General features: G+C 37.1%; 1 long non-coding RNA gene across 1 annotated transcript; it reads left to right on the top strand.

Moving 5' to 3' along the window:
- The first annotated feature begins 8,657 nt into the window (after positions 1-8,657).
- Positions 8,658-11,539, top strand: LOC137053407 (uncharacterized). The gene is made up of 3 exons (XR_010899943.1): positions 8,658-8,761; positions 9,032-9,078; positions 11,116-11,539. It is a non-coding gene; the product is annotated as an uncharacterized lncRNA (long non-coding RNA).
- The last annotated feature ends 7,250 nt before the right edge of the window (positions 11,540-18,789 follow it).

Raw genomic sequence — 18,789 nt, forward strand, 5'->3', positions numbered from 1 at the left:
TAACGTGTTATTCATTGAAGAAGATCCGTTGTTAGCCACGTTGTGTAGCCCATTATAGTAAAATAAATTCCGTAAGTGTTGTTCATCCCAATGCTCAGACCATCTTGAGCAGGAACTAGAGCAAACTGCCAACATTCATATCAATCCGCCGTTTTAATTAACCCTCATGACGTAACTTACAACATTGATTTGTCAGTTCATTCATTTGTACATTCTTCCTTTACCACCTGTTTTTTTTAAAAAAAATGTTTAAAGCTTATTATTTGCTGCCCATGTAGCCTAGATATTTTAGCATTTTTGGCAGATTGCAGGCTAGGCTCTTGATTTGCTTAATATCTTGGCGTTATTTTCGCAGTATATTGGTTAAAAACGACATAAAGACAGTAACGTTAGGGTTAAATACATTTTAACTGCTATAATACGAAAAAAAGGGTCATAATGCTGCCATCAATTACAGTTTTAGTCATTTCAGTTGCTACAAATTTAATAGGCCTAGTATTTTTTAATAGGCCTATTTATTTAAATACATGTATGGTTTTAACATGACAGTGAAATAACGATCATAATAAATCCACATAGCCTATTAATAGGCTAGACACAACAAAAATATTATCTATTTCACCGAATAACATGAACCTAAATTTAAAAGAGCCTAATGCCAATCTTCTCCACAAGGTGTCAGGATATTGCAAACTATTTGAATTGTTAGAGTAGGACAAACAAGCTCTCACAAGACATCTCATTACTGGAAGATGATTTAATTTATCATACTTCAACAAAACACAGAGTGGAAATATAAAAGGGGACACAACAGTAGAAGAGGGAAATAAGGTCAGAGACACAGCACATTTACAGAAATATGAGACACTGTTTAGACATAACCAATCTCTTTAGAACTTCATATTCAGCCTCTTTAAGTGAACGGCTAAAAGAAAACCATGCTATGAGCCAACATGCCTGGACATTGCTATAAGCCACGTGATGGCCAGAAAAATTTGAGAAAAACTGCAGTCTGAGAAGATGAAAGTGGAGATAAAGTAAGATGTCCAGACAATATTAATCTTACTTCCCAGTGATGTAAGATGCAAAGAAAAATAAAAGCTTATAAATATAAAGTAAATAGAATATAAATTAAATGATATTCAAATCTATTAAAAATCAAATTAGGATATACAGTGGATACAGAGGATATACAGTGAGTACGGAAAGTAGTCAGACCCCCTTAAAATTTTCACTCTTTGAAATTAAAATTATTTAAGTTCATTTTTTTCTCATTAAAGCACACACAGCACTCCCTATTGACAGAAAAAGACAGAATTGTTGACATTTTTGCAGATTTATTAAAAAAGAAAAACTGAAACATCACATGGTCCTAAGTATTCAGACCCTTTGCTCAATATTTAGTAGAAGCACCTTGATCAGCCATGAGTCTTTTTGGGAAAGATGCAACAAGTTTTTCACTGGATTTGGGGATCCTTTGCCATTCCTCCTTGTAGATCCTCTCCAGTTCTGTCAGGTTGGATGGTAAACGTTGATGGAAGCCATTTTCAGGTCTCAGTGATGCTCACTTGGGTTTAAGTCAGGGCTCTGGCTGGGCAATTCAAGAACAGTCACAGAGTTGTTGTAAAGCTACACCTTCATTATTTTAGCTGTGTGCATAGGGTCATGCCCAGTCTGAGGTCTTGAGCACTCTGGAGAAGGTTTTCGTCCAGGATATCCCAGTACTTGGCTGCATTCATCTTTCCCTCAATTGCAACCAGTCGTCCTGTCCTTGCAGCTGATAAATACCTCATGATTCTCATTTGCTCTGACATGCACTGTGAGCTGTAAGGTCTTATATAGAGAGGTGTGTGGCTTTCCTAATCAAGTCAAATTAGTATAATCAAACACAGCTGGACTCAAATGAAGGTGTAGAACCATATCAAGGATGATCAGAAGAAATGGACAGCACCTGAGTTTAATATATGAGTGTCACAGCAAAGGCTCTGAATACTTAGGATCATGTGATATTTCAGTTTTTCTTTTTTAATAAATCTGCAAAAATATAAACAATTCTGTGTTTTTCTGTCAATATGGGGTTCTTCGTGTACATTCATGAAAAAAAATGAACTTAAAATGATTTTTAGCAAATGGCTGCAATATAACAGAGTGAAAAATTTAAGGGGGTCTGAATACTTTCCGTAACCACTGTATATGCATATTGAAGCATCAGTGGATTTCAGAATCCACACCCTTCACCTTCACCTTCATAGATGTATCATTCGCTGTCTTTGATATCCCACAATCCTGTGCTTTCTTTTTGTGAATAAGAGCCTAAATTCAATCTGTTCAATATTATAAAGCGATTGAGTCTCTTCAGAAAAATTGGACTAAACTCTTTGCGATCTCTTTGTGAACTTGAAGCATCAAAGTGTCAGTTGCGTCAAAAAGATAATCATTGTGAAAATGAATGAAAGTCTTTTAGGTTTGGAATGACATAAGGATGAGTAATTAATGACAGAATTTAAATTGTTGGGTGAACTATCGCTTTAACAATGCCAAAATGAATATGCAGCAGCCAGGTGCAATTCTCCAAAAAAAAAAACAGTTCAATCAAAATTTCTCTTTTTTTAAGGTTACAAATCAGAATCTAGTAATTATAGTAACACAATATTATTATCACGATATTGAAATAAGTTGCAAATTTTTTTTTGTTGCCATAGCATAACAGCTTTAAGAACTATTTTTGTAATAACAAAATTAACTGAATGTTTAAATACAATAATGCACCAAATATATATATAGCTCTGGGAAAAAAATTAAGAGACCACTTAACATTGAGAAATCAATGAGAAATCATGTTAAGTGGTCTCTTGATTTTTTTCAGAGCTGTAAAAGTACAATTTTCAAACAGATTTAAGTGCAAAAGAATTAGGCTATAAAAAACAACAGGTAACAAATTACAATAAGGTCTCATTATTTAATGCATATTAATTGAGAATACATTTATTGCAGAAAGTATAATGTTTTTGGTAATGTTAGTTAAGAAATACTGATCATTGTTAGTTTTATCTTAGGTCCATTAAAAAAGTTATTTTGATTTAGATTTTAATGTTATTAAACAGTAACTAAAGAAATTAACATTACTTAGAATAATTAATTCTTTATAAGTATTTTTCATTGTCAGTTTGGTAATAATGAATTAAAATGTTAACTAATGAAGTCGTATGTCTCAAAGTTTTACTGAACAATAACAAATAATTAGAACAGGCATGTTGTAGTCCAGATTAAAAAATAAAAATGTTTAAGTTTGAAAATAAATAGTCTATTAAGTCTTTAAGTATTAAGTATTTGGTGCTGTGATGAACAACATTGAGATTACAAAAAACCAATGGCTGTTTTAAAAACGACACGCGGTTTGTTTTGTTTGCGGGGGTTTCCGGGGTAACCGTGGCATTCTGCAGTTCATCAGTGCCCTCTGCTGTCACTGAGCGGCACTTCATTAGCACGTCTCCTTTACTAGTTCCAGAGCCATGGCTCTCTGACTCGTTCACATGTATGTGCTTCTCATTTACATCTGAGTACGTGTCCCTTTGACGCAGAATACAGCGTGTTAAGCATTGGTTGATGGGCAAAGTATTCTTGAGTGCATTATAAAAAAATATTAATTGTTAATAAATTATTATTTACGATATTTTAAAGTGCCCATGATAACAATATCGTGCATATTCATTATCGTGATAAATCGCATTATCGAAAATCGGCACATGTCTACTGTTGTCTGAGGTCAACTAATGACGTTTGTGTGGTTTTTATATTAAAAAAACATAACTAATAAATAAAGCTTGTTTTTTTCTACACTGGTTTTAAGGCTGTCTCCTGATTGTGGGTTTTGGTGGGTGTGCAGCACTGGTGACTTGGAAGTAAACGCCAACAGCTAGGATAGGATAAGACATTGCATATTTAATGAGCTCCACTGTCATATCCATGCCTTTGTCAGTTTACATAATGAGGGAGGGAATGTTTTGAAAGCGGCAACCGGAATGATTCTCTCGACCACAGGGTCAACAATTTATTTTTCATCCACTCACGATTGATTAGAATATTATTTTTGTATTACATGGCCCGCCCGATCTGTGATATAAACGCGAACCGCACACACACACACACTCACGTGTGTGTACGCCCTTCAAATGTGAAGTCAAGAATGAGTTAACAGCGCAGATCAAGAAAGGAATATTATTTCACTATTTGAGATTCACCGGCCTGCCGACGGGCTTATGTTTTGGTAGGGGCACCGAATCACAATTAACCGACAAATAAGGGATTCCCCAGCCCTGTGACAGTGTGCTAAAGGTATGTTCTATTAAAAACATACACATAATCAAAATTATCTCAATGCAATACTATTACATATAAAAACATGTTTTACTCACATAAGTGTGTTGCACCATTCCTCCTGTCAGATCCAATATAGAAGAAACAACATTGTGTTTTAATCCCAAATATCTACAAATACAGCTCAACCTGAGATTTGTTTACAAACGATTCCACAGTGAAATGAAGCAAACACACAAATGTCTTCCCCACGTCAGCTGGAACTTCATTAAAAATAAGCGCTGAACAGCTCCATGAGTCGGTGGGCGGGGCTACTGAATTAGATGTGCTTATTATTCTGTAGAGGAGTGTTTCGTCAATCGATTACGTCAGGATGAAGCACACGATTGTTTTCTGGGCTTGGTGTCTATAAAAGCTTTTCTTTGACTAACAAGGAAGTTTTCAGCTCAGGATATTCTTATATTACCATGACCTTTTATATATCAAAAGCTCAAGGGAAAGTTGATTTCTCAATTCATCGCCCCTTTAAAGGTGCCCTAGTATGAAAAATGTAATTATCCTTGCCATAGTGAAATAATAAGAGTTCAGTACACGGACATCACATACTGTGAGTCTCAAACATCATTGCCTCCTCCTTCATATGTAAATCTCGTGCATGAAAAACACCACAGAAATATAAGTGCTTCTCAACATAAGGCCAACCGTGATGAAATCGTTGGGGATCCTTTATATGTACACCCCCAATTTGTCCAAACATGTGCATTGTCAGGCGGAACTGACGGAGCGAATCATCGGGACTGCAGGTAAACAAGCTTCACGCCAGGATAGCGAAAAACGGCAGCTCTCATGGACACAAATGTCATGTTCCAGGCTGTGCAGGGGACGTGAGGACTTTTCAAACCCGTCCCACAGATAAAAAATTTCAACATTCATGGTTGATGTTTATAATCGGATACCACAACAATTTAATTCAAGATCGTTCGTTTGTTCGGCCCATTTCAAGCAAGCTTCGCTCAGCGTCTTAAACTGAAGAAAGTGGCAATTACAACTGTAATTGTAATTTGTGCCTGCAAGCAGTAAGTAGCGTAATTTGATCCACTTATTGACTGTTTAAACAATTTCTGATTAAATTGAAAGTTTCTTAGAGAGACAGCATTGTCTAGATAACGCAAGATGCTAGTACAGTAACAATAGGAAACTCCAAGTACCATACAAAACTAAATACTGAGTCTAATGAGAAAGGTTTACAAAATACAATGTCACCTTTTCCACCATATAAGCTAAAACGATAGTGATTTGAAAAGGCTTTTCATTTTGTAAAAATATATATATTTATATTTTTGATAACTTAAGTATTATGTTTTTGCATGCTTGTACTTCAGAGTACATCACAGTCACTGCGTAGCCTACATTGTGACTATATAAACATGTAATATCGTTGATGAAAAAAGAAGTCTAAAATCACTCGTTTTGTCTGAGAGAAAGAGCGCTTGTGCGATTGCCGGATTTCAGGCCTTTAAAATCCCCCAATCAGAGCTTTTCTGTGAAAAGAACACATATACTATCCGGTGTTTTACCTAAAAATGTACAATCTGGCAACCATATGCACCCGATCTGAAAACATCAATAAAAAAGTAGGCTGCAGTTTATCAATCTCCATTTGAGATTTTCTGCTTAAAGTGTCATTCATTCGTTCTCTGTCAGGACGGTCAGGACTCACGAGCCACTTTGCTGAACAACTGAACTGCTGTGAGCTGCTGAAATAAGCCAATCAGAGCAGAGCTCTAATTTTAATATTCATGACCTTTCCAAATAAGGCAAAAACAGAGCATTACAATTTATAGGGTTGTAAATGAACCTGTAAAACTGTATCTGGACAATTTTTGCCCTTAAATAAGCCACATACCCTCTATGCTCTGCCCTCCTACGTACTTCCGCTCAAATTTCCTTTTCCTTCAGTACTACGCCTGGGACTGCTGTGTTTTCTTAGGTTGTCTTCTCCGAACAAATTTTTACAGGTCCAATCAGTGAACATAGGGAGTGGCTGAGAACGATGACATTGATGTCATGCGCTAGTTTGAGATGTAGTTCAGTAATGGCGGCGGAGAAAGATGCGAACGAAACCATTCATTCCGTTGTGGCACCGCTGCCGAATATCCAGCAGTTAAAGCTGGAGCAATAACAATCTTTGCTGGGGTTTGTTGGTGGCCATGATGTTGTGGCCCTCCTCCCCAACAGGGGGAATTTGGGAAAAGTTTGATTTTCCAGCTTGCTCCTTTAGTGATGATGGAGTCGCTGAAGCTATTCGGACAGTAACTGTTTCTCGTGGGGACGGAAGGTATTGCTATCAGTTACAGGGACTGGTCAGTTATTTTACTGCCGTCCGTCTCTCACCACCCATCTAAAAATCCCGGCCGAGTTACCTACTGCTTTTGACAAACACAAGGTCGTGTGGTGATGTAATAGCTGTCCGAATCCACATCTCTGAGTTTTCAACAATATATCACTTCAAAATTCACTGTTTAAAATCGTTTTTGACCACTGCATTTACAGCACAATCATGTTACGGACCACGTGAGTAGCGCGTTCCCCGATTCCAAAACTCTCCCCTCCACAGTGGCGTGAATAAATCACAATCCGAACGCACGAGTTTTAGGTTTTATCTTTTTAGGTTTAGGTTTTAGAAGACTTTGGGAGAATCCTCTTTAACTTACTATTTGTCTGAACTGTTTGTGTGTCTGTTCCAATATCTGTATTAACCTCTTACTCTTTTTTGGGATTTCCGCCTGGATTTGGCCTACCCAAATTGAAAAGCCTCCCATACACACATACAGTGGTCTAGGTTCAAAATGTTGGTGTCATTTTACAGGAAACCCTTTAAAGTTACATAAAACACTGCTAAAAGTCATGAACATGCAAGTGTATGTTGTCTAGGCTGTAATACCCCCCCCCCCCCCCCCAAAAAAAAATGTTCCCCCATAAATTCATTTTTGAAAGTGTGTAACTCAGGCCCTGTGTGCTTTAGGACCCTGCAGACAGTTTGGGCTGTTTCCACTACATTACAGAAAATAGTGGAAAAAAGAAGTTTGTCTGTGTCATGTTGTATGCCAGATTTACTCAAATGGGTCTGAAGGGAGGACCCCCCTTTTTGCCCCTCCCCCGACCCTGCTACCCCATTCCACCACCCCCTCCTAGTTTTAGAGTGTTTTAGACACTTTTAGAAGTGTTTTATGTAACTTTAAAGGGTTTCCTGTAAAATGACACCAACATTTTGAACCTAGACCACTGTATGTGTGTATGGGAAGCTTTTCAATTTGGGTCGGCCAAATCCAGGCGGAAATGACATCAGAGAAATTTAGTGTAAATACTTTACCTTGTGTAAAACAAATGCCAAAGTGCATATCTCCAGAAAGTAGAGACTCTAAGCTTTCAAATGGTACCACATATGACATCATACACTGTAAAACCTAACAGTGAAATTCACTAAATGAAATAAGTTCATTTTACTTAATGTTACCAAAAAAGTTAATTCAACTTAACAAATATGTGTGATGTTAACTCAAAAATGTATTATTGTAAGCAAACCTCAATCTAAATAAGTTACTAAAACTTTTTAACTCTAATGGTTTAAGTTACAGATATTTATTTAATCTAGTATTTTACATCTATGGCCAATTAAATAACTACATTTACATTTTACATTTATGCATTTGGCAGACGCTTTTATCCAAAGTGACTTACATTGTATTCAAGGTACACATTTTACATTTTTGTCAAGTCTTGCTTTCCCTGGGAATCGAACCCATGACCTTGGCGTTTCTAGCGCCATGCTCTACTCATTGAGCTACAGGAAAGACTAAAAGCTGATAAAATAAATAAATAAACAATAGTATATACATTAATCTACCTCATATTAAGCCTACAGTCTTACATTAAGCTCTTTTAAAGTCATTACATTTAGTCATGTCAAAGTATCATCCCAGTGAGTTTCCGAGGTAACAAAAACCGCACCATTTTCCCTCCTTCAGTCCAGTCACAGCAGGACGGCTCGCGCTACAGTCAAGAAAAACAAAAGGTAAGCGTTTCAAACTTATTTATTCATATTTCGCTCATGTTTGAACGTTTTCAGTGTTATTTTCGTAACTCTTTTATGTTTATCCGAAGATTAACCAGCTCAGTAATGTTGTGTGTAAAGTTAGCCAGCAAACAATCTAACATTAGGAGCAAATGCGCTATTGCACCAGTGTTATCAACGGTAATGTACACGTTTGGAGTTAATTATGCTGTTTTACACTGCAGTTTGTCAGCGGGGAATTAAAAAATATATGTTTGTGCTTTCTCACAGTCGGACAGATAAACGCTGGCTTTAGAGACAGTTGGTCATCTTTCCATGTCTCTCGTCTCGTGCCACAGTGACGTTAACTAACTTACGTTAAAGCAAAAGGTAACGTTAATGCAAACTCACGCATTCCTTATATTACAACCGTTTTAAATGTATTGTTAATCGAATTCGAGTTTCCTCTATCATATGTGATGCTAGTTAATTTGACTAAAGCAGCTGAAGCTCCTGGGTGAACAAAGTGACTTGAGGAGCATTTTAGATCCTGTTTTGCTAACGTTAGATAAAATTTTAAACTGTTATTTGTTTCTCATGACGTTTTCTCATTTGAAACTCACACTAACACATTGTTGCCATGCTTTTAAATCTTTTCAGAGCAAAGACGAAGGTGCAATGGCAGCAACGTGGCTACAATTCTATGAGTAAGTAAGTTAGAATTAACATTGAACAAATCAATGGAATTTTGTAACGTTACTGTGCAAAATGCAAATGATAACGTTATGAACAGTTACATAATGTTCATACAAATATAAGTTTGTTCTTCAATTTAAATTTTTGAATGAATTGCTATTTTTGCAAACGTAATTATGACCATAAATGTCTTTTAGCACAACTTGTAAGTCTTCTGAAGCAATATGATTTTTTTAAAAGGCTTAAAGTCCAAAGTCCAGTCTGTCTATCATTCAAAGTCATGTTGTATTGCTTCAGGAGAATACTGGTCAAGTCTTGAAAGTTGTTGTTATAGTCGGCTTTCCTAATATAAACAGAAACATTTCGTGTGTTATATTTTCACTGGCAGTTATCCTGAAGTTGCCTTGGGTTTGTAAAGGTGTAAGGTAATTGGCAATGCTAGATTTGCAGTGGTTGAAAGAAGTCTTGTCATGAATCATAAAAAAAACTATGATCCTGGCAGGTCTGTTACTATTTAAAAGGAAGAGTCAGGAGATGTTTTCAAGACACAAGGTAGGACACATGTCAAAACTACATTACATTTATTTAGCAACATGTTAACCTTTCAGCTGCCACCAGCATAAATGCATGGTGTGGTTACAGTGACTGATAGTTGATCATTCAAGTTGTCTTAAATGTATAGTCCACTTGCCAATACAAATTCAGTCATGATTCATAAATTACCAACCCTCATATTGTTCCAAACACATAAGAATTTTATTAATCTGTCCATTGAAAATCTAGTCTTCAAAACGTTTAATTTAGGCTTTCATTAGCATATACATTGAGCACAGCAAAAGCTTATTTGACACATAATAAACCAATCTCAGCTCAAGCTTAAAGGAATCGTTCACCCTGATTTACTCCCCCCTCAAGTCCTCCTTGGTGTAAATGACATTCTTCTTTCAGACGAATACAATCAGAGTTATATTAATACGTGTCCTGGCTCGTCCAAGCTTTATAATGGCAGTGAATGGCAGCCCAAAATTTGTAGCCCAAAAAAGTGCATCCATCCATTTTAAAAGTGCTCCACACGGCTCCGGGGGAATAATAAAGGCCTTCTGAATTAAATCGATGGGTTTGTGTAAGAAAAATATCCTCTCGTGATTCAAAACGCTTGTGCAATGCCCGACATCATCGTCACATCATTTATGTTTTTTACGCTGCGTCCGCCGTCAACGCCGTGGCTGTTATGCTTTTTTACGCTATATCCGACGTCATCGTTGCGCCGGAAACTAGTTATTTTCTTATTTTATAACGAGTTAAATATGGATATTTTTCTCATATAAACCCATCGATTCACTTCGGAAGTACTTTATTAACCCTCCAGAGTCATGTGGATTACTTTTATAATGAATAGATGCACTTTTTTGGCTTCAAATTTTGGACAGCCATTTACTGCCATTATAATGCTTGGATTAACCAGGACATTTATTAATACCGCTCTGATTATATTAATCTGAAAGAAGAACGTAATTTACACCAAGGATGTCTTGCCATTTTCCATTTAAAATTTGTTAATCAAATCTGTCTTGTTTCACTTTGTCTACACCGGATGTGAGCAGCGCGACAGGACAAAAGAGCCCCTTATAGTCCGTTATGTTGTCTACACTGGATGCGGCGTGATGTGAGCGACAAATCTTTGACAGTAAACTGTTGCCTCTTTCTATTTATGACATACTGACATGAAAAACAAATGTTTTGCAATGTGCATTATCGCTTGAATTCAATTCAATTCAATTCGTCATTCAATTCAAGGTCTAGAACATTCGGCTGATACACCCCTGAAAATGTTTTTCCCCCAATTAAACCTTGCTGACAAACAACTTAACATCTTTACAAAATTGAACTACAGGGTTTTAAATAAGCACACGCCCAATTAAATCAACAATAATCCGTTCCTTATAACAACGTTTTTTTTATTTATGAAAATTGAAATATGGTGTCTGCCCTGACAAGGGTTATTTTTATATGTGGTGACATACAAACTTTTTTTCCAATGCATATAGAAAAAGGAGCTTGACCAGGTGCAGAAGCCAACAGTCACCATCCTTACTGTCGAGGAGGAAGAGGGAACGTTACCTTTAAACCCACTGGATGCTTTGATTGTCTTTAAAGATGAGGTGGTGATGTCTGCCAAGTCTTCGGTCAGTGCAATACACTTAGAGTACATTAAAGATCATACAGTGCTTTTGCTTTTTGAGGAAACGTACCTTTTTACATAATTTTTTTTATTTTATATGTTTGGTTATTTAAATGTTATGACTTTTTTAAACATGTTTGTGCTGTTTTATTTGGTGAAAAAGTCTAATATTTTTTGTCTAGTTATATTTGTGAACATATGGCATACTGTATTTATGATGTAAATGTTATATTTCAATAAATTACTTAAAAATACCCTCCTGTTCTGTCTTCATTTTGTACCAATGTTAGCTTGTGCTTAGTCTTATGTAACTTAATCACTTTGAGTTTGATGAACTTAAACCATTGGCCGCAATCTGTTTCCTAAAACCATTTAAGTAACCATGTAGTTGTTAAGACTTAGTTAGATTTGTTACCTGAATTCAAACTGAATTAATAAAATTAACTTAAAATCTTTAAGTTCAGTTTACTCTTAATAATTGATCAACACAACACTAAAATATAAGTTTTAACACTTAAACAACACTAAAATATTAGTTAATTTAACTCAATGTATATGAGTTTTCAGTACTCATACTTAATGGTTTTAAAACTTAATTGGTTTGAAGCAATCGGTTTCCTCAAATGGTTTGAGTTACCGTAACTTGTTGGGTTTTACAGTGTAGTTGCTGCGTCTGAAATAGCATATTTTCTGAGTAGGTACTTTTAAAAGGTGTATATCCACCTCAATTTTAACGTAAGAGCGACCGTGGGCATTTGTAACTTACCTGTACAAAAACTGCTTTATATTGCCCTTAGATATTTTTATTCATCATAATGTTAATGTATTATAATCTTCATCCGTCATGCTTTTATATGTGATCAACCATCACTTCACTGCTCTTCATGACTCATCTTCTGTGGCCTCATAGAATAGTAAAGTGTCTTACCTGCATGGAGCCAGTTGCATTAACAGCCATTATGTTAAAACGGTGTCTTAAGAACTAGTATTACCAACTAGTAGCTTGTTAGGGGTAATCAGTCAGTCTTACGTAGCCTACTTTCCTTGTTAAAATAGATCAATCTAAAAAGTTATGAACACGAACAGTCTTAAAAACAAAATTGGATGACTAACTTGCGAGAGTCTTAGCAGGCCCCAGAAGTACTTTTCATCTAGGCTAATGTGAATTCAGACATAAGCTACTCTTTCCACATACTGCTTATAGGGAAGTACTGTATGTGATTTTGGTTTTCACTGAACAAGTGTAAAGTCCCAGTGCAGTTGAACTATTACATAATGAAACGACTATACCTTATTTAGTCTTGTGTTTTATTCTGCGCTTGGTATTTATTTTTGTCTCACTGTGTTTCAGAGACAGCCCAATCCAGCTCTCTCACTTCTCTTTTGTGCCACTTTCACTCTTAACCTTCTCATGTTCCTCCATTTGCCCTGTTGCTTCAATGGTTTTGTTGTAAGCTTTTCATCCCCCTCCCTTAATCTTTCTGTCTTTCCCTTTTCCTTCTCTCCATCAGTCTTAAATTCTGTTTGTCTTATCTCCGGCTGATCCCCACTGCTCCTGGCTCATCATTGTGTCGGATATGCACTATAGTGGCTGAGACAGCTGCAGTCCCAGTGACGTCAGTAGAAGAGTTGAGGAGAGAGAGAGAGAGAGAGAGAGAGAGAGAGAGAGAGAGAGAGAGAGAGAGAGAGAGAGAGATGGCAAGTGATTTAAAGAAAGACTCCACACATTTTTCTTTCTTCCATGTGCCTGTTGAATCGATGGTATTAGACCACGTCGACGTGAGATGGCTACAGGATCAGTATGCGATATTGAACCAGCCGGCAGTGTTAATATTTATAGAGTGTGATTCAGCAGGTTTCGTACAGGAAGACGGAGGAGAGGAAGAGAGGGGTTTTTGATCCTCAATAAATCCTGGTCCTCATTTGCCCACTCGGTTCACTGCAGTACCGTAGCTCCTCATGCAGCTCAAAAGATGGCGCTGTTGCATTCCACAATGATTCGGCATCTCTTATGCATGTCTACACTATTGAGAGTATGCAAATGTAAAATATAGTGCATGTACTCACCAAGTGAATTCAAGTATTCATACATTTGTATGTGCCTTTTAAAACCTCTATATCGCTATAATGTAAGACTAAGGCTATGTTTTGAGGATGAAGTTTCAGTGATGTGAGCAAATCCCAGACAAAGTGATGTCAAATAGCTTCTCTCTTTCTTTATTTTTTTGGCTGAAGATGCATGCTCTTGGGGCTCTTAAACATCATAAACTAGTCAACTTGAGTCTGTCAGGAGCTAAGTTATCACCTATGATGATATGTGACTGCTACTATATTGCATCATCTGGCTTGTGAGTTTGCAGTCTCTTGGGCTGAATGTGAGTCTTTCAGCAGATTCACAGATGCACTGCTAGGCTCTCACATGAGTTTCTGTCACATTGGCTCACATGTGTGATTCTTTCTTGTCTATGTGTATTTCAGAGTGACTACTCATAGTATGCAGTGAGTATACTAAATAGGGTACCTGGAGTATACCAGGGCCAAATGATGGTCCCCTGATGCCCCAGAGCACACAGCTTGAGCAGAATTTTGATTGGAAAATTCTCATTAAACCAGTAAAAGCTGAAAACTGATCTGCCCTAGTTTTTAGTTTATTTATTTCTTGCATTCCTTCATGCAAACCCATCAACTAATTATAATATTTAAAGTCTAAATAATTATATATAATTCCATTTATATGGAGTAAACAATACATACTAAATAACCAAACTAGTTCAGTAAGATTTTAAAGAAATGGGGCACTTTAAATTAATCAAGTGTCAGTAAAGACATTTGTAATCTTACAAAATATTTTAAATTAACTTTCTATTAATCAAATAATCCTGAAATAATGTGTCACTGTTTCCACAAAAATATTAAGTAGCACAGCTGTTTTTATCATTAATAATAATAAAAAAAGCAGCAAATCATCATGATTTCTGAAGGATCATGTGACACTGAAGACTGGCATAATGATGCTGAAAAAAAATCTGCTTTACCATTACAGGAATAAATAACATTTTAAAATACATTCAAAAAAATTACAAACCCGATTCCAAAAAAGTCTGTACAAATTGTAAATAAAAAAGGAATGCAATAATTTAAAAATCTCATAAACTTATATTTTATTCACAATAGAATATAGACAACATATCAAATGTTGAAAGTGAGACATTTTGAAATGTCGTGCCAAATACTGGCTCATTTTGGATTTTATGAGAGCTAAACATTCCAAAGAAATTGGGACAGGTAGAATTAAGGGCCAGAAAAGTTAAATGTATATATAAGGAATAGCTGGAGGACCAATTTGCAATGTATAGGTCAATTGGCAACATGATTGGGTATAAAAAGTGCCTATTGGGTATAAAAAGAGAGGATCAACAATTCACCCAATGCTGTGGTGAAAAATAATGGAGCAATATCAGAAAGAAGTTTCTGAGAGAAAAATTGTAAAGAGTTTAAAGTTATCATCACCTACAGTGCATAATATCATCCAAAGATTCAGGCAATCTGGAACAATCTCTGTGCATAAGGGTCAAGGCCAGAAAACCCTACTGGATTCCACACATACAGGAATGCTACTGTAATGGAAATCTCAACATGGGCTCAGGAATACTTCCAGAAGACGATTGTTGTAAACACAATCCACCGCGCCATTCACAGTTGCCGGCTAAAACGCTATAGGTCAAAAAAGAAGCCACATCTAAACATGATCCAGAAGCACAGGTGTTTTCTTTGGACAAGGCTCATTTAAAATGGACTGTGACAAAGTGGAAAACTGTTCTGTGGTCAGATGAATCAAAATTTGAAGTTCTTCTTGGAAAACTGGGATGCCATGTCATCCGGACTAAAGAGGACAAGGACACCCCGAGATGTTATCAGCGCTCAGTTCAGAAGCCTGCATCTCTGATGGTATGGGGTTGCATGAGTGTGTGTGGCATGGGCAGCTTATACATCTGGAAAGGCCCATCAATGCTGAAAGGTATATCCAAGTTCTAGAACAAAATATGCTCCCATCCAGACATTGTCTCTTTTAGGGAAGACCTTGCATTTTCTAACATGACAATGCCAGACCCCATACTGCATCAATTACAATATCATGGCTGCGTTGAAGAAGGATCCGGGCACTGAAATGGCCAGCCTGCAGTCCAGATCTTTCACCAATAGAAAACATTTGGCGCATCATAAAGAGGAAGATGAGATAAAGAAGACCTTAGACAGTTGAGAAACTAGAAGCCTGTATTAGACAAGTATGGGACAACGTTCCTATTTCTAAACTTGAGAAACTTGTCTCCTCAGTCTTCAGACATTTGCAGACTGTTATAAAAGAAGATGTATACAGTGGTAAATATGGCCTTGTCCCAATTTTTTTGAGATGTGTTGATGCCATGAAATTTAACATCAACTTATTTTCCCCTTAAAATTATAAATTTTCTCAGTTTCAAACATTTGATATGTCGTCTATGTTGTATTCTGAATAAAATACTGAAATTTAAAACTTCCACATCACTGTATTCTGTTTTTATTCAAAATGTGTACAGTGCCCCAACTTTTTTTAATCGGGTTTGTAGGTAGTTCTAGTTTATAGTTTTTAAATGTTTAAATAATTGTAATAATAATTTAAAATATGACACTATTTTTGATCAAATGCTGCCTTGGTGAGCTTGAGAGACTTTATAAAAAATATTTTAAACAGTAGTGTACATTGTTGCTATTTGACTCCAATATCAAAATAATAAAATTAACTTTGATCTAATAGGATGATTATATTATATATATATATATATTTATATTTTTTTTTATGCTCTCTCATTAAAATTAACATGTAGAGTGGGGCAAAAAAGTATTTGGTCAGCCACTAATGGTGCAAGTTCTCCCACTTAAAAAGATGAGAGAGGCCTGTAATTTTCATCATAGGTACACTTCAACTATGAAAGACAGAATGAGAAAATGATCCAGAAAATCACATGGTCTGATTTTTAAATATAATTAACTTGCAAATTATGGTAGAAAATAAGTATTTGGTCACCTACAAAAAAAGCTAGATTTCTGGCTCTCACAGTACCTTCTTCTTTAAGAGGCTTCTCTGTCCTCCACTTGTTACCTGTATTAATGGCACCTGTTTGAACTCGTTATCATTATAAAATACACCTGTCCACAACCTCGAACAGTGAGACTCCAAACTCTATGGCCAAGATCAAGAGCAGGCATAGGACACTAGAAAAAATGTGTAAACCTGTGCCAGGCTGGGAAGACGGAATCAGCAATAGTTAAGCAGCTTGGTGTAAAGAAATCAACTGTGGGAGCAATTATTAGAAAATTGAAGACATTCAAGACAACTGATAATCTCCCTCGATCTGGGGCTCCATGCAACATCCCCCCCCCCCCCCACTGTCAACATGGCTGAATGATCACAAGAACGGTGAGCAAAAATCTCAGAATCACACGGAGGGACCTAGTTAATGACCTGCAGAGAGCTGGGACCAAAGTAACAAAGGTGTCAGTAACACACTACGCCGCCAGGGACTCAAATCCTGCAGTGCCTGATGTGTCCCCCTGCTTAAGCCAGTACATGTCTGGGCCCGTCTAAAGTTTGCAAGAGAGAATTTGGATGATCCAAAAGAGGATTGGGAGAATGTCATATGGTCAGATGAAAACAAAATAGAGCTTTTTGGTAAAAACTTCAACTTGTCGTGTTTGGAGAAGAAAGAATGCTGAGTTGCACCATACCTACTGTGAAGCATGGGGGTGGAAACATCATGCTTTGGGGCTGTTTTTCTGCAAAGGGACCAGGACGACTGATCCGTGTAAAGGAAATAATGAATGGGGCCATGTATCGTGAGATTGAGTTATAATCCACGTCCATCAGCAAGATGACCCATGGCTGGGTCTTTCAGGATGACAATGATACCAAACACACCGTCCGGGCTTGAAGGAGTGGCTTCGTAAGTAGCATTTCAAAGTCCTGGAGTGGCCTAGCCAGTCTCCAGATCTCAATCCCATAGAAAATCTTTGGAGGGAGTTGACTTTTTCATGACTTTTTTGCTTAATAAAATAAGTTATGAATGCTTTATGTTGTTATTACTGATTTTTTGTCAACAATTAGCCAAACAGTTACACAGTGTGCTAACAAGCCAAGGTGCTGTAACAGTACCAGAATCTGCAAAAGCAGACTTTAGATGCCTTCCTTCAAATTGTTTTATTTTATAATAAAAGATCCACCGCTGGCTAAAGTGTACATTGATCTTTTTGCATGATAATATTTTAAAATCCATTGTTCCAGAAACATTGTATACAAGAAAGATTGGATTATTCCAGAGGCTGAGATTAGGGGACTTGTAAAATCATTGTTGTAACTTGGCAACTAAAGGGGCTCAGCTGTACATGCTGATGGGGTTAGTGACCCTGGTGTTAAGCTTGCGCTGTGTGTGTGGACAGGCCTGGAGGCCCTCATGTTCAGCTTGTGGTGTGTATGCTGGCGGGCCTTGTGGCCTTAGTGGTCAGCGTGAACTGTATGTGCCAAGGGCCCCAGGGACACTAGCGGACAGCTCATTCTACATGTCCAGTGGCCCTAGCGATCACCTCACAGTGTATGTGCCAAGGGGCCCAGATTGAAGGACCCTGGCAGTCCGAGGCTAAAAGCACTGGTCCCTTAATTCAGCTTTGCGGATAACTAAATATGCAGCCTGAGCCTTCTGCATGGAATATTGTACCTCACAATGCAAAGCAAGCAATGTTAACCGTACAAATATGTCATGTACAAGTCATATTATAAATATGTGGAAACACAAAGGCTGAATTCTCTCAATCATTCATCACAATGAGTAAAACCAAAGAGTATAGTTCTGATGGGCAGCAAAATATTCTTAAGCTTCACAAGAAAGCGGCAATATATAGCTAAAACATTGAAAATTCCCATTTCCAGTAGTTCCAAGTTCCAATCAACTAAACATGTTATGAATCTGCATGAAAGAGGACTATACACTCACCTAAAGGATTATTAGGAACGCCATACTATAATAATATATATAATAATACTGTGTTTGACTGCATTAAAGGTGCACTATGCAACTTTCCATCCACTGGAGAGCGCCTATTCAAAACAAATGCGTAGTGTGAGCGCAGCATCTTGGGACATGTGGTCTTCACCTCACAGCCGGTGGAAAATAGGACTCGGGCAGAAATCACATTCATACATGCGGTTATTAACGTTACTGTAGTGTAAAGCAGAGCAGGACAGAGTGTTGTGGACCTGAGCATGGCCGTTGGAGCGATTGTTAAACAAGCACACGGCTTGCGAGCCCCGGGACTTGTATAATGACAGGACGGGAGTGTGTGATGTTCTGTGTTTCGATCGTGGCTTTTAAATGTTATGAGAGCCACGAATGTGTAGTGTAGCCTAGTTTTGATCACTTTATTAAAAGTGGTGGCTGTGTGCCATGTGTAAAGTAAAATAAAAATAGTCTTAGCCTCCTGCTGACTAGTGTCCTGCCCTTCCCAACCC

The sequence above is a fragment of the Pseudorasbora parva genome, chromosome 2 (genome assembly GCF_024679245.1).
Source record: "Pseudorasbora parva isolate DD20220531a chromosome 2, ASM2467924v1, whole genome shotgun sequence".
Classification (NCBI taxonomy): Eukaryota; Metazoa; Chordata; class Actinopteri; order Cypriniformes; family Gobionidae; genus Pseudorasbora; species Pseudorasbora parva.